Source organism: Castor canadensis, chromosome 6 (assembly GCF_047511655.1).
Source record: "Castor canadensis chromosome 6, mCasCan1.hap1v2, whole genome shotgun sequence".
Classification (NCBI taxonomy): Eukaryota; Metazoa; Chordata; class Mammalia; order Rodentia; family Castoridae; genus Castor; species Castor canadensis.
This window is the reverse complement of record NC_133391.1, coordinates 46,787,276-46,800,165: the sequence shown is the minus strand read 5'-3', so window position 1 is coordinate 46,800,165 and position 12,890 is coordinate 46,787,276.

Genomic DNA, 12,890 nt, shown 5'->3' with positions numbered 1-12,890 from the left:
CCTCCCTTCGTCCTGGTTTCATGACTGTGCAGCTGGCACAATCTTCCACAATTTGGCGGACTGCCATGGTCTGGTTTGGAAATCGGAGCTGCGTGGATGTCAGCAGGTCTAGCAATTTTCTCCACCCCAAATGGGTGGACTTATGTAAGTTAATCAACAGGAATCGTCAGAGTTTTTCGGGCAGAATTAACTTGCCTTCCAAGTTGCTTCTCCATCCGTTTTCCCCTTCTCTAATGGGGGAGTGGGCTCTCATCCAGGTGAAATCCTCCGTGGAGTATTCTGGTCAGGGGGGTAGCGAAGGGAGCTCTGGGACAGGCACGTCTACAGCCGCGACCATGGAAGGACTCACCGTTGCTGCTCTCTTTGCTTCTTGATCTGCTATGTTGTTACCGACAGCTTCCGGCGTCTTGGCAGACTGGTGGCCTGGGACATACATCACTGCCACTGCCTTTGGTTTTTCCACTGCCATTAATAGACGCTGGACCTCGGCCAGGTTCTTTAGATTTTTCCCTTCTGCTGTGCGGAATCCCCTTTCACGATAGATGGCCCTGTGGACATGGATGGTACCGAAAGCATAGCGACTATCGGTGTAGATATTGACTCGCTTTCCTTTTGCCCTCTCCAGGGCCTCTGCCAAGGCAATTAATTCCGCTTTTTGGGCTGAGGTTCCAGGTGGGAGAGCGCTGCTCCATACTGTATTTCCTTCTTGGTCGACTTCAGCTGCCCCTGCCCTTCGGACTCCATCTTGGACAAAGCTGCTTCCATCCGTGTACCAGTTTAATTTGCAGCCGAACAGGGGGGTGTCCTTTAGGTCAGCCCGTACCTGTGTAACTTCGGTGAGGAATTCTTTGCAGTCATGGACAGGTGTCAGTAGTTCCGGGTTAGGCAACAGGGTGGCAGGGTTCAGGGTTACAGGATCTGTGAATGTGATTTGAGGGGAATCCAACAAGAGCCCCTGGTAGTGGGTGAGCCTGGCATTTGTCATCCATTTCCCGGGGGGTTGTTTAAGGATTCCCTCCACCGGGTGAGGGACCGTTACCCAAAGGGCCTGTCCAAAAGTTAATTTATCGGCTTCTCTCACTAGCATGGCGATGGCCGCTATGATGCGGAGGCAGGGGGGCCATCCCGCTGCTACTGCGTCTAATTTCTTGGAAAGGTATGCCACAGGTCTCTTCCAGGGGCCTAGTTGTTGGGTCAGGACTCCTTTGGCTACCCCCTTTTGTTCATCTACAAAAGGAGTGAATGGTCTTGTAGGATCTGGCAAGGCTAAGGCAGGGGCCTGTAAAAGAGCATCCTTTAGCTGGTCAAAGGCCTGTTGTTCTCTTTCCCCCCATCTCCAATCTGGAGCCTCTTTGGTGGCCTCATATAAGGATCTGGCTATCTCTGCAAATCCCAGAATCCAGAGTCTACAGAATCCTGCGGAGCCCAGGAACTCTCTCACTCCCCTAGTGGATGTGGGGGATGGGATAGCCAAAATAGTCTGTTTCATGGCATCAGTCAGCCATCTTGCCCCATCTGCGATCCGATAACCCAGATATGTCACTGACCTTTTACAGATGTGGGTTTTCTTGGCACTCACCCGATATCCCAGCTCACCTAATTCCGTTAGCAGGTGTTCAGTAGCCTCGTTGCATTCCTCTCGGGTTTCTGCCGCTAACAGTAAATCATCAACATACTGTAATAGAGTGACTCGTGGGTGGCTCCGGTGAAAGGGTTCCAGGTCCTGGCTCAGGGCCTCGTTAAACAGGGTGGGAGAATTTTTAAATCCTTGCGGCAGTCTGGTCCAAGTAAGCTGTCCAGATTGGCCCCCATCCTCGTGCCACTTGAAAGCAAATAGCGGCTGGCTAATTTCTGACAATGGAATGCTGAAGAAAGCATCTTTCAAATCAAGGGTTGTATACCACACTTGCGAGGGGGGTAGGTGGCTGAGCAAGGTATAGGGATTCGGAACAGTGGGATGAATGTCCTCCGTCCGCTCGTTTACCTTTCGCAGGTCTTGCACAGGCCTATAGTCCTTGCTTCCTGGCTTTTGAACGGGGAGCAGAGGTGTATTCCAGGTGGACCGACAAGGCCGCAGTACTCCTTCCTTTAATAGCCTGCGGATATGAGGGGCTATGCCTCTTCGAGCCTCCTTGGGCATAGGATACTGTTTCACCCGAATGGGAAGAGCGGAAGCCTTCAATTGTATAACTACGAGAGGGAGGTGTTTGGCAAGGCCAATTCCCACAGTCTCTGCCCAGGCCGTGGGAAATCTTTTTACCCATTGGGCCATGTCCCCTCCTGGCTCCTGTTGACTCTCAAACAGACGATGTTCGTCAACCAATGATAGGGACAGGACATGTATCGGGCTCCCCTCTCGATCAGTCACAATTATTCCATCTGGCTCAAAATGGATATGGGCCCCTATTTTGGTGAGTAGGTCCCGTCTGAGCAGGGGAGCGGGGCTCTCAGGAACGATCAGGAAGGAGTGTGTGACCTGGTGTTTTCCTAAGTTTACCCTTCTTTTGGTAGTCCATGTACATAACTGTGTACCAGTGGCCCCCTGAACGACACTTGTTCGTTCCTTGTTCAAAGGTCCATGTGCCTTGTTTAAGACCAAATACTGGGCGCCAGTATCCACCATGAACCCCATCGGCTTCCCCTCCACACGTACTGTTACCCAAGACTCGGGGAGGGGGTCCGAGCCCCATCTCCTTCAGTCCTCTTCTCTGGCTAGGAGGACTCTGGCCTGCTCTACTGCTCGTTCCCTTTCCCTTTTATCCCCCGGTCTCCTTCCAAACCCTCTTCTTCCCTTTAACTTAGGGCATTCTCTCTTCCAATGCCCAGTTTCCTTACAGTAAAAACAGTGTTCCTTATCCAGGGTCCTGGTGTGGTCCCCTTCACTGGGTTGGTCCCGGACACCTGCTAGGAAGATACGGGCCATTTCTCTTTGTTGCTTTCGGTTTTCCTTAGCCTGGAACTCCCTGTCCTCCTTTCTCAATTTCTCCTGGGCCTCCCTGTCTTCCTTTCTCCGCCTTTCCTCCCTTTCTTCTGGAGTTTCCCTTGCGGTAAAGACCTTCTCTGCTATCTGTAACATTTCCCTAATGGTTATCTCCCCTAAGTTTTCCTGTTTATTGAGTTTTCTCCTAATGTCTGGAGCTGCCTGATTAATGAATGAGAATACCACAGCAGACCGGTGGATCTCCGCCTCGGGGTCAATAGGGGTTGTACTGACGGTATGCCTCATAGAGGCGTTCTAAGAAACCGGCCGGGCTTTCATTTTCCCCTTGGACAACTGCCTTTACCTTTGCAAAGTTGGTGGGCCTTCTAGCGGCCACTCGGAGACCGGCCATAAGAGTCTGGCGGTAGATTCGGAGACGCTCCCTACCTTCTGCGGTCCCAAAATCCCAATCAGGGTGGCGTAGGGGGAAGGCCTCGTCTATGGCCGGTTGGAGAGTTGTGGGTCTCCCATTATCCCCCAAGACGTTTTTTCTTGCTTCGTTGAGGATGCGCTCTCGTTCCTCCATCGTAAAAAGAGTATTGAGCAGCTGATGACAGTCATCCCAAGTGGGACGGTGTGTATGCATGATGGACTCCAGGAGATCTATGAGACACTTGGGGTCTTCTGAAAAGGGGGGGTTCTGCGTCCTCCAGTTATATAGATCACTGGAGGAGAATGGCCAGTACTGAAACTGTTGCCCCCCATCCCGGTCCCCCTTGGCCTACCATCCGGACTGGAAGTGTAGGGACAGTTTCCTCCCCCTGCGTTGATGAGGAGGGCCTGTCTTCCCCCTCCCTTTCCTGAACCCCTCGGGGGCAAAGTCTTCGACCCATTCCTCCTCCTGCTGCCAGTCCTGTTGAGGAGGATGAGGAAATTTCCTCCTCCGGGGCACTGGCTTGGCCAGGGGGAGTCACGTATAGAGGCGGCCGATCTTCCTCTACCCCTGCGAGGGATGGGTAAAGGGGGGAACTCTCTGGTAAGACTGGAGATGGTAAGGGAGGTGCCCTATTCTGAGGACCGGTCAGGGTGGGAAGAGGAAGTTTCTCCTCCTCCTTTATGACCAAGGCGGCCGTGACTGGGGTTTTAGCCCCGGGAGCCAAACTGGAGGGGTGAGTCAGAAAAGCTGTTAACCAAGGGGGGGGTTCCTTGCCAGATCCTCCCAAACCATAATGTAAGGGACTTGGTCTGGATGGCCTCGATTGCCTGGCCGAAAAATGACTGCTTTAACCTTAGTGATCATGTCTAGGGAGAGGGAACCTTGAATGGGCCACCCGACTCCAAAGGTGGGCCACTCTGCAGAACAAAAGGTGTTGAACTTACCTTTCTTGATGACCAGACCCGCATTTAAGGCCCTTTCTTTAACTTCTGAAAAGTGAGAAAGGATCAAAGACTTTGGGGTTGTTTGTCCCTGTCCCATTGTGGAAGGAGAATCAAACACCAAGTGAGATAGAACAAAAAGGGTAAAGGCAACAATAATTCCACACACACACAACACTCTCCAGCACTCGCTCGGACCGGTCCTTCTCTCATGCTGGTGCGCACCCCATTCAACCTCCTCACCGTCCGACTTGGATATCAGGCCGAAAGGTGTCCACTTGACGGGTGGTTGGTCGACTAGCTCAATTAGTTCTTCACCTGGTGCCAGGATTCCTAAAATGCTCAAGCCCAAATGAGAGGAGAACCTCTCCCGGCAGGACCCTGCGGTCCTCCTAATGAAATTCTCAGAATAGAACTCCCTGGGAATTGGCCAAATCCCCGCCGCGGCCCAAATGGAACACTCAAGTTCCTCCAAATGAGGGTCTTGGATCCCCTCCCAACACCTAGGACTTGGGATCGCCCCTGCTTTCTCGCAGGCAAGTTCTGTCTCTCGAGAAAATGGAATCTTGGTGGAACCTCCAAATGTTAGGAACGGGAATCCTATTCCCCCAAGAGACAGAGAGCCAGGCGTGAATGCAATCAACAAAGCAGAGTTTATTGGGCTGGCTAGCCAGGGTCGAGCTCCCACACGGACACGCAGGACCGGTTAGGAAAACATGACCCTGAGCCTCTTTAGGGGAAATCTTATATAGACCACTACCTGCCGTTACAGCAAAAGCCCACGCAGCACTTAACCAATGATTTTGTAACACAGAGTAAAAGGTCAGCAGTTGTGCGCGTATTTTCGTTGTCAACATTGAGCAAGCAGGCAGAGCACATCTTGCACGTACCTCCCGTCACCTTTCGCAACCTTCTCACATTCCTCACATTCTATATCCCCGAGCCGAGCCCTGCTGCCCTGCTTATCTTATCTACACGGGGCATCTGGTACCGGTTTCTCCAACAGGGGGGTGGGGTCCGTTGAGACATCTCATTCCTTCTTATCCCTTTCAATATCTTGTACAGTATTTTCTGGATAGCACATTGCAATTGCATAAAAATGAATCAATGAATGTTAGTTTACATTGAATAAGTGCTTTAAACTTGATAAACCTTTTACAAACAAGATCCCATTTAGGTCTCATAATTTTTTGCCAGGGAATACAGCTGGGGTAAACATAAAAATACTAATTCCACAGAGCATTAAACTGGACTTGAGGTCACTTACACAGAGTGACCTGGTTTATAAGTGGCAGAAGTGAGATTAGAACCTAGATCTTTGTGTGTCACATCTTTCCCTTTCTAGATGAGTTGTCCTCACCTATACAGTTGTGCACACATACATGCACACAAGTACACACATTTTTGTGTATGAATAAATGCATTTGGGAATATATATGTGTATAGATAAATTACATATATTTAAACACATTACGTGTATATATGCATTAGCTCTCATTTTGTTATTCGTATGATTCTAGTCTGACATTCATTACATTGGTAGGCTCATTCCAAGATGCTCTGGGAAATAGTTAAGTGGTCACATCTTCAGGAAAGAAGAGATACAGAGAAGCTAGATGTTGAAAATTGCCAATGTCGTCTGTATTTAGCTTGACTTATTCAGAGACACTTTCTCATATTTCACTCACTCACCCTCCTGGAACAGTATAAACAGGTGACCTGAGATGAAAATAGACAGGAAGGAGGTCGATGGACCTCAAGAACACAGTCCAGGCTTCTATAAGGAAATTGAACAAGCTTCTACAAAAATCCCATATCGTTAAGTACAATATTTGTGAATTGTTGATAAAAAGTACAACTTCCATTCAAGTATCAAGCATGAAACATGGGATCTCATCCTTAAACAACGTACACCTATTTCTTTATAACAAGGTATATTAAACAGATTTTTTTTATTTTGTGAACTCACCATTGGTGTTTATTAGATTCAAAAGTTCATCTGTAAAAAGACAATCTGCTGGAGAGGAACTGTCAGATCTTTTTGGTCGTGGAAATAGACCCACGTACAAATATTTGAAAAGGATGGTTTGGTTCTTTTTAAAAGCCTGGTTAGGTCAAAGAAAAAGCTTTACAAGTTTACTCTAATGAATGCAGTAAGCATGGTCATTGGCTTAAAGCCTTTGTAAGGAAACCAGGCAGCTGAACTATTCAGCTTTTAACTTTTTGACATAACTTCAGTAGTATATATGATAACACAGGAATCAATGTATGTACATTTTCAAATATCTTTAATTACTGTATTTGCCAGCTGTGCACAATGCTGCTTACTGTTTTATGTGTCATGTTTTTATTTCTTCATGGGAAATAAGGAATAAAACAGTTTTTAGTTCTAAAGAAAATTTGGTCAACTTATCAACAACATATTTTCCTATAAGTGGAGACCATGGGTTCCTGCTGTTCAAGGTGCATCTTAAACCCTTAATTTATCTCGTAATAAACAGTTTGAAATTTAACTTTCCCAATTAGCCCAGTGTTTTAAATATCCCATTGATTTTTCTCATGAGAATTCTAACTTATGATTTTTACTTCTAGAAATATTTCAAGAGGTTTTCTATTTGGGGAGCTCATTTTAAGAAAAGCTGGATTATTAAATCTCACATATAAACTCAGATATGTTAAAGGGTATCTGAGTTAGAAAAGGGTTTTCTCCGTGGCAAAACAATACTTCTAGCAGACCTTAAAACATTTAATTCTGTAATTATAAAACTAATGTTAGAATGTTAGGGTCCGAGAATCCTATTCCTCCGAGAGACAGAGAGTCACGCGTGAATGCAATCAACAAAGCAGAGTTTATTGAGCTGGCAAGCCAGGGTCAAGCTCCCACACAGACACACAGGTCCGATTGGGCAGACAAGACCCCGAGCCTCTTTAGGGAAGATCTTATATAGGCCCCTACCGACCGTTACAGCAAAAGCCCGCACAGTACATAGCCAATGAGCTTGTAACACCACATACATTTCCAGCCTATCCATTTAAGAGTACATTACTTCTTAGCCTATAGATTCAAGGGTCAGTATTCGCGCACACGGTTACATTTAGCAAGCAGGCAGGGCACATCTTGCACGTACTTCCAGTCGTCTTTCGCAATCTGCTCACATTCCTCACATTCCTCACATTCCACCTGCCCCCATCCTGTTTATCTTATCCTGCACGGGGCATCCTGTGCTGGCTTTACTGGTTTCTGCTATGGGGATCTGCTGGGGCAAAGGGCACATCCTTTCATTCCCCCCTTTTCTTTGGGCTATATTGAGGAATCATTCTCAAGGGGATGAAGAGCCTGGTATTGTTGGCAGAGGACCAGAAGTTGGACAGTGTTAATTCGGTTTTTGATGAAAGTCTCAAGTCGGTTTAGAATACAAGGTCCTATGGTGACCAGTAACAAGAGGATTACTATCGGCCCTGCTAGTGCAGACAGGAGGGTAGCTAACCAAGGGGACTGGTTGAACCAAGATTCGAACCAGCCTTCCCTGGCCTCTCTTTCCCTTTTTCGTTGCTCTAGGCCTTCCCAAAGTTTGGACATAGAGTTGCGAACAACCCCAGTGTGGTCAGCGTAAAAGCAACATTCCTCCCCTAGAGCCACACAGAGGCCACCATTCTTAAGGAACAGTAGGTCCAGTCCCCTCCGGTTCTGGCGGACTACCTCGGATAGGGAATTTTTCAAGGTGGCTAATGGATTTTTCAATACGGTCTAGGTCCTCATCGATGGCCACCCTGAGGGAGGTGAGGCTGGAGTGCTGAGTGGCCAGAGAGGCTATGCCGGTACCTGCCCCTGCCAGGCCTATTCCAAATAGGGTAGCGATGGTTAAGGTGGTAATGGACTCCCTTTTTGCCCGGGGGCAGTTGGACCAGTAAAGAATGGGATATTCAGCTGGATGTTAGAGGATTCTAGGCACCACTATCACCATCAGGCAGAATTCCTGGGAGGCATTAAAGACCGATCCAGCCAAGTGGGGGGTCAGCCCGTTCAGCGAGCACGCCCACCAGGTGCCTCCGGCCGGGGTTATCCAATGGGAGGCATTCCAGTTTGGGTGCTCAATTATAGTAGCACACAATTTTTTATTTCCTTTTGGGACCTGCCCTACACAAGTCCCTTGGCCACTGACCTGAGCCATGGTCAGGCCGGCGGGTCGGGCCTCCCAACCCGTTGGAGTAGTGGTGTTAACTACAAAAGAGGAATTGATTCCAATAGCCTCGTAGAAAGGGGGCGAAGGGCTGTAGCAAAGCCAGCAAGCCTCAGTTAGATTAGGGGCTGTCCTATTCAAGGTCTCAAATGTAGCAAACAGCAAGGTCTCCAGGGGGCTAGGTGGTACAGTGAAGGGAACGGTGGTTGTGGGTTCTGGGGGTGTCACTTTGGGACTCTGAGAGTCGTTGGGAGTGGTGTTCTGGGGCGTCCAGGGAGTTGTGCATGGAACCAATTTTGCCTCAGACAACTCTGGCTTTAACACAGGATTAGGCCTTAACATGAGATTAGGTCCTATTGTTAGAGTAGAGACTGGTTGTCGCACACGCCGCAAGGTAAAAAGGGCTCCTGGATGATTTGTTTTGTAGAGTCTGACTCCCCAGGATTTACCCAATTCCCATTTGTCGCCTTTTTTCCTAAATCAGTGAAATTTATCATAATGGGATTACAATTTGGGGGAGTTGGGCATCCCTTATTTATAGGTCTAGGTTGGTGGTATGTAATACCAGATTGAGAGACTCTACTTAACTGAATAAGGTCCCCCTGTTTGGGGGGTGGCCACCATATGTCCCCTGAGCTCTCACAACCCCATAACTTACAATAATAGTCTGCGATTCCTCCATATTTTTTTCTGTGGTTGGGTTGGGGAGCAGGGCAGACATAGAAGTAACTTTGGCGCAAATCCCATTGTCCCCTGCCAGTGAATAAGGCCCTTAAGTCAAAGTATAATTCTGGGAACGAGGTGCTGGGAGGGGTCACCTTGGAGGTCTGGTTAAGAATGTCTCCTGTGGATACATCTACAATCATCCAGGTCAAGTTAAAAGGTTGATGTGGATTTGTATGCCCCAAGCAAGTGGTGGACAGGGTTAGAAAAAGGAATAAGGTTACCGAGGTCCAGTTTGCTGAAGTTTGAGTTTGAAGGAATTGTCCTTGTGGTGGGACACCCTTCTTGTTGGCAGGAAGTCTTCCTTCACAGCTACCGGGTCTGCCGGTCTGATGTGGGTGTAGTGGACCCAGGTGATGATCCCATTCTAGGAGGGCTGCAGAGCATCTGGGGTGTTTTTGTTTTCCAGATCATCCCGTATCAGCCGGAGCTTGAGTGGATTTGTGGGATGCTGTCGTGCAGTCCAATTTCCCTGCTCCTCCTGAGGACGTGCCCGTCTCACATGGGAGTGGTGTACCCATGGTGCAATTCCATCGACCTTGAGGGCGGTGGGGGTAGTAAGCAGTACAACATAAGGTCCTTTCCATCTAGGTTCTAGAGTTTTGGACTGATGCCTTTTAACCCATACCATATCACCCGGGACTATGCCATGTTCCGGAGTCGGGACCCTCTCAGTAGTATGGTAAGCTTGAATTAAGGGCCATATTTGTTGTTGCACCTTAGCTAGGGCCTGTAGCATATATATAGGGCCTGTAGCAGGTAATTTGGGGCCAGATCACCTAGTCCCGGGCTTAAGGTCCTTTGAATGATGGGGGGTGGAGCCCCATACAGGATCTCAAAGGGGGTTAGCCCATGGACATAAGGGGAGTTCCGGACTCGGAAGATGGCCAAGGGAAGGAGTGTCACCCAATCACTGCCAGTCTCCAGGGCCAATTTGGCTAAAGTCTCCTTTAGTGTCCTATTCATCCTTTCTACTTGCCCTGAGCTCTGGGGGTTATATTCACAATGTAGTTTCCAATTGGCCCCCATAGCCTGGGCTAGTCCCTGCAGGACTTTACTAACGAAAGCCAGACCATTATCTGACCCAATTGCCTCAGGCACCCCGTACCTGGGTATGATTTCCTCTAGTAAGGCTTTTGCCACTACCTGACTCGTCTCCCTCTTTGTAGGAAATACCTCCACCCAGCCCGAAAAGGTATCTATGAACACTAGCAAATATTTGTACCCAAACTTTCCTGGTTTTACTTCGGTAAAATCCACTTCCCAGCTTCTTCCCGGGGCCCTCCCCCATTCCCGAATACCTGTGTGGTACCCCTCCCTTCGTCCTGGTTTCATAGCTGTACAGCTAGCACAATCCTCCACAATTTGACGGACAGCCGAGGTCTGGTTCAGAAATCAGACTTGTGCAGATGTCAGCAAATCTAGCAACTTTCTCCGCCCCAAGTGGGTGGACTTATGTAAGTTAGCTAACAGGAATCGGCTGAGTTTCTTGGGCCGGATTAGCTTGCCTTCCAAGTTGCTTCTCCATTCATCCTCCCTTTTTCTAGTGAGGGAGTGGGCTCTCATCCAAGTGAAATCCTCCGAGGAGTACTCTGGTCTGGGAGGTAGTGAAGGGAGCTCGGGGACAGGCGCATCTATAGCCGCGACCATGGAGGGACTCACCATTGCTGCTCTCCTAGCTTCTTGATCTGCCCTGTTGTTACTGACAGCTTCCGGAGTCTTGGCAGACTGATGGCCTGGGACATACATCACTGCCACTGCCTTTGGTTTTTTCACTGCTATTAATAGACGCTGGACTTTGGCCAGGTTTTTTAAGCCTTTCCCTTCTGCTGTGCGAAATCCCCTTTCGCGATAGATGGCTCCATGGACGTGGATGGTACCGAAAGCATAGCGGCTATCGGTGTAGATATTGACTCGTTTTTTTTTTTTGCCCTTTTCAGGGCCTCGGCCAAGGCAATTAATTCTGCCTTTTGGGCTGAGGTTCCGGGTGGGAGGGCGCTGCTCCATACCGTATTTCCTTCTTGGTCGACCACTGCTGCCCCTGCCCTTTGGACTCCATTTTGGACAAAACTGCTTCCATCAGTGTACCAGTTTAATTTACAGCCGGACAGTGGGTGTCCTTTAGGTCAACCTGTACCTGGGTAACTTCGGAGAGGAACTCCTTGCAGTCATGGACAGGTGTCTGTAGTTCCAGGTTGGGCGACAGGGTGGCAGGGTTCAGAGTTACGGGATCTGTAAAGGTGATCCGAGGGGAACCCAGCAAGAGCCCCTGGTAGTGGGTGAGCCTGGCATTAGTCATCCATTTCCCAGGGGGTTGTTTAAGGACTCCCTCCACTGGGTGAGGGGCCGTGACCCGGAGGGCCTGTCCAAAGGTTAATTTGTCTGCTTCTCTCACTAACATGGCAACGGCCACTATGATGCAGAGGCAGGGGGGCCATCCTGATGCTACTGCATCTAATTTCTTGGAAAGATATGCCATGGGTCTCTTCCAGGGACCTAACTGTTGGGCCAGGACTCCTTTGGCTGCCCCCTTTTTTTCATCCACAAACAGAGTGAACAATTTTGTGGGGTCTGGTAGGGTCAAGGCAGGGGCCTGGAGAAGGGCGGCCTTTAGCTGGTCAAAGGCCTGCTGTTGTTCCTCTCCCCACCTCCAATCCGGAGCCTCTTTGGTGGCCTCATATAGGGGTCTGGCTATCTCTGCAAATCCCGGAATCCAGAGTCTACAGAACCCTGCGGAGCCCAGGAACTCTCTCACTCCCCTAGTGGATGTGGGGGGTGGAATAGTCAAAATAGTCTGTTTCATGGCATCAGTCAGCCATCTTGCCCCATCTGCGATCCGATAACCCAGATATGTCACTGACCTTTCTCAGATGTGGGTCTTCTTGGCACTCGCCTGATATCCCAGCTCACCTAACTCCGTTAGCAGGTGTTCAGTAGCCTCGCTGCACTCCTCTCGGGTTTCTGCCACTAACAGTAAGTCATCAACGTACTGTAGTAGAGTGACTCGCGGGTGACTCCGGCGAAAGGGCTCCAGGTCCTGGCTCAGGGCCTCATTAAACAGGGTGGGAGAATTTTTAAATCCTTGTGGCAGTCTGGTCCAAGTGAGCTGTCCGGTCCGGCCCCCATCCTCTTGCCATTCGAATGCAAATAGCGGCTGGCTGATTTCTGACAATGGAATGCTGAAGAAAGCATCTTTCAAATCAAGGGTTGTATACCATACTTGTGAGGGCGGTAGGTGACTGAGCAAGGTGTAGGGATTCGGTACAGTGGGATGAATGTCCTCCGTCCACTCGTTTACCTTTCGCAGGTCTTGCACAGGCCTATAGTCCCCGCTTCCCGGCTTTTGGATGGGGAGCAGAGGAGTATTCCAGGCGGACTGACAAGGCCGCAGTACTCCTTCCTTTATTAGCCTGTGGATATGAGGGGCTATGCCTCTTCGAGCCTCTTAGGGCATAGGATACTGTTTTACCCGAATGGGAAGAGCGGAAGCCTTCAATTGTATAACTACGGGAGGGAGGTGTTTGGCGAGGCCAATTCCCGCAGTCTCTGCCCAGGCCATGGGAAACCTTTTTAGCCATTAGGCTATGTCCCCTCCTGGCTCCTGTCAGCTCTCAAACAGTCAATATTCATCAGCCAATGATAGGGACAGGACGTGTATCGGGCTCCCCTCCTGATCAGTCACAATTATT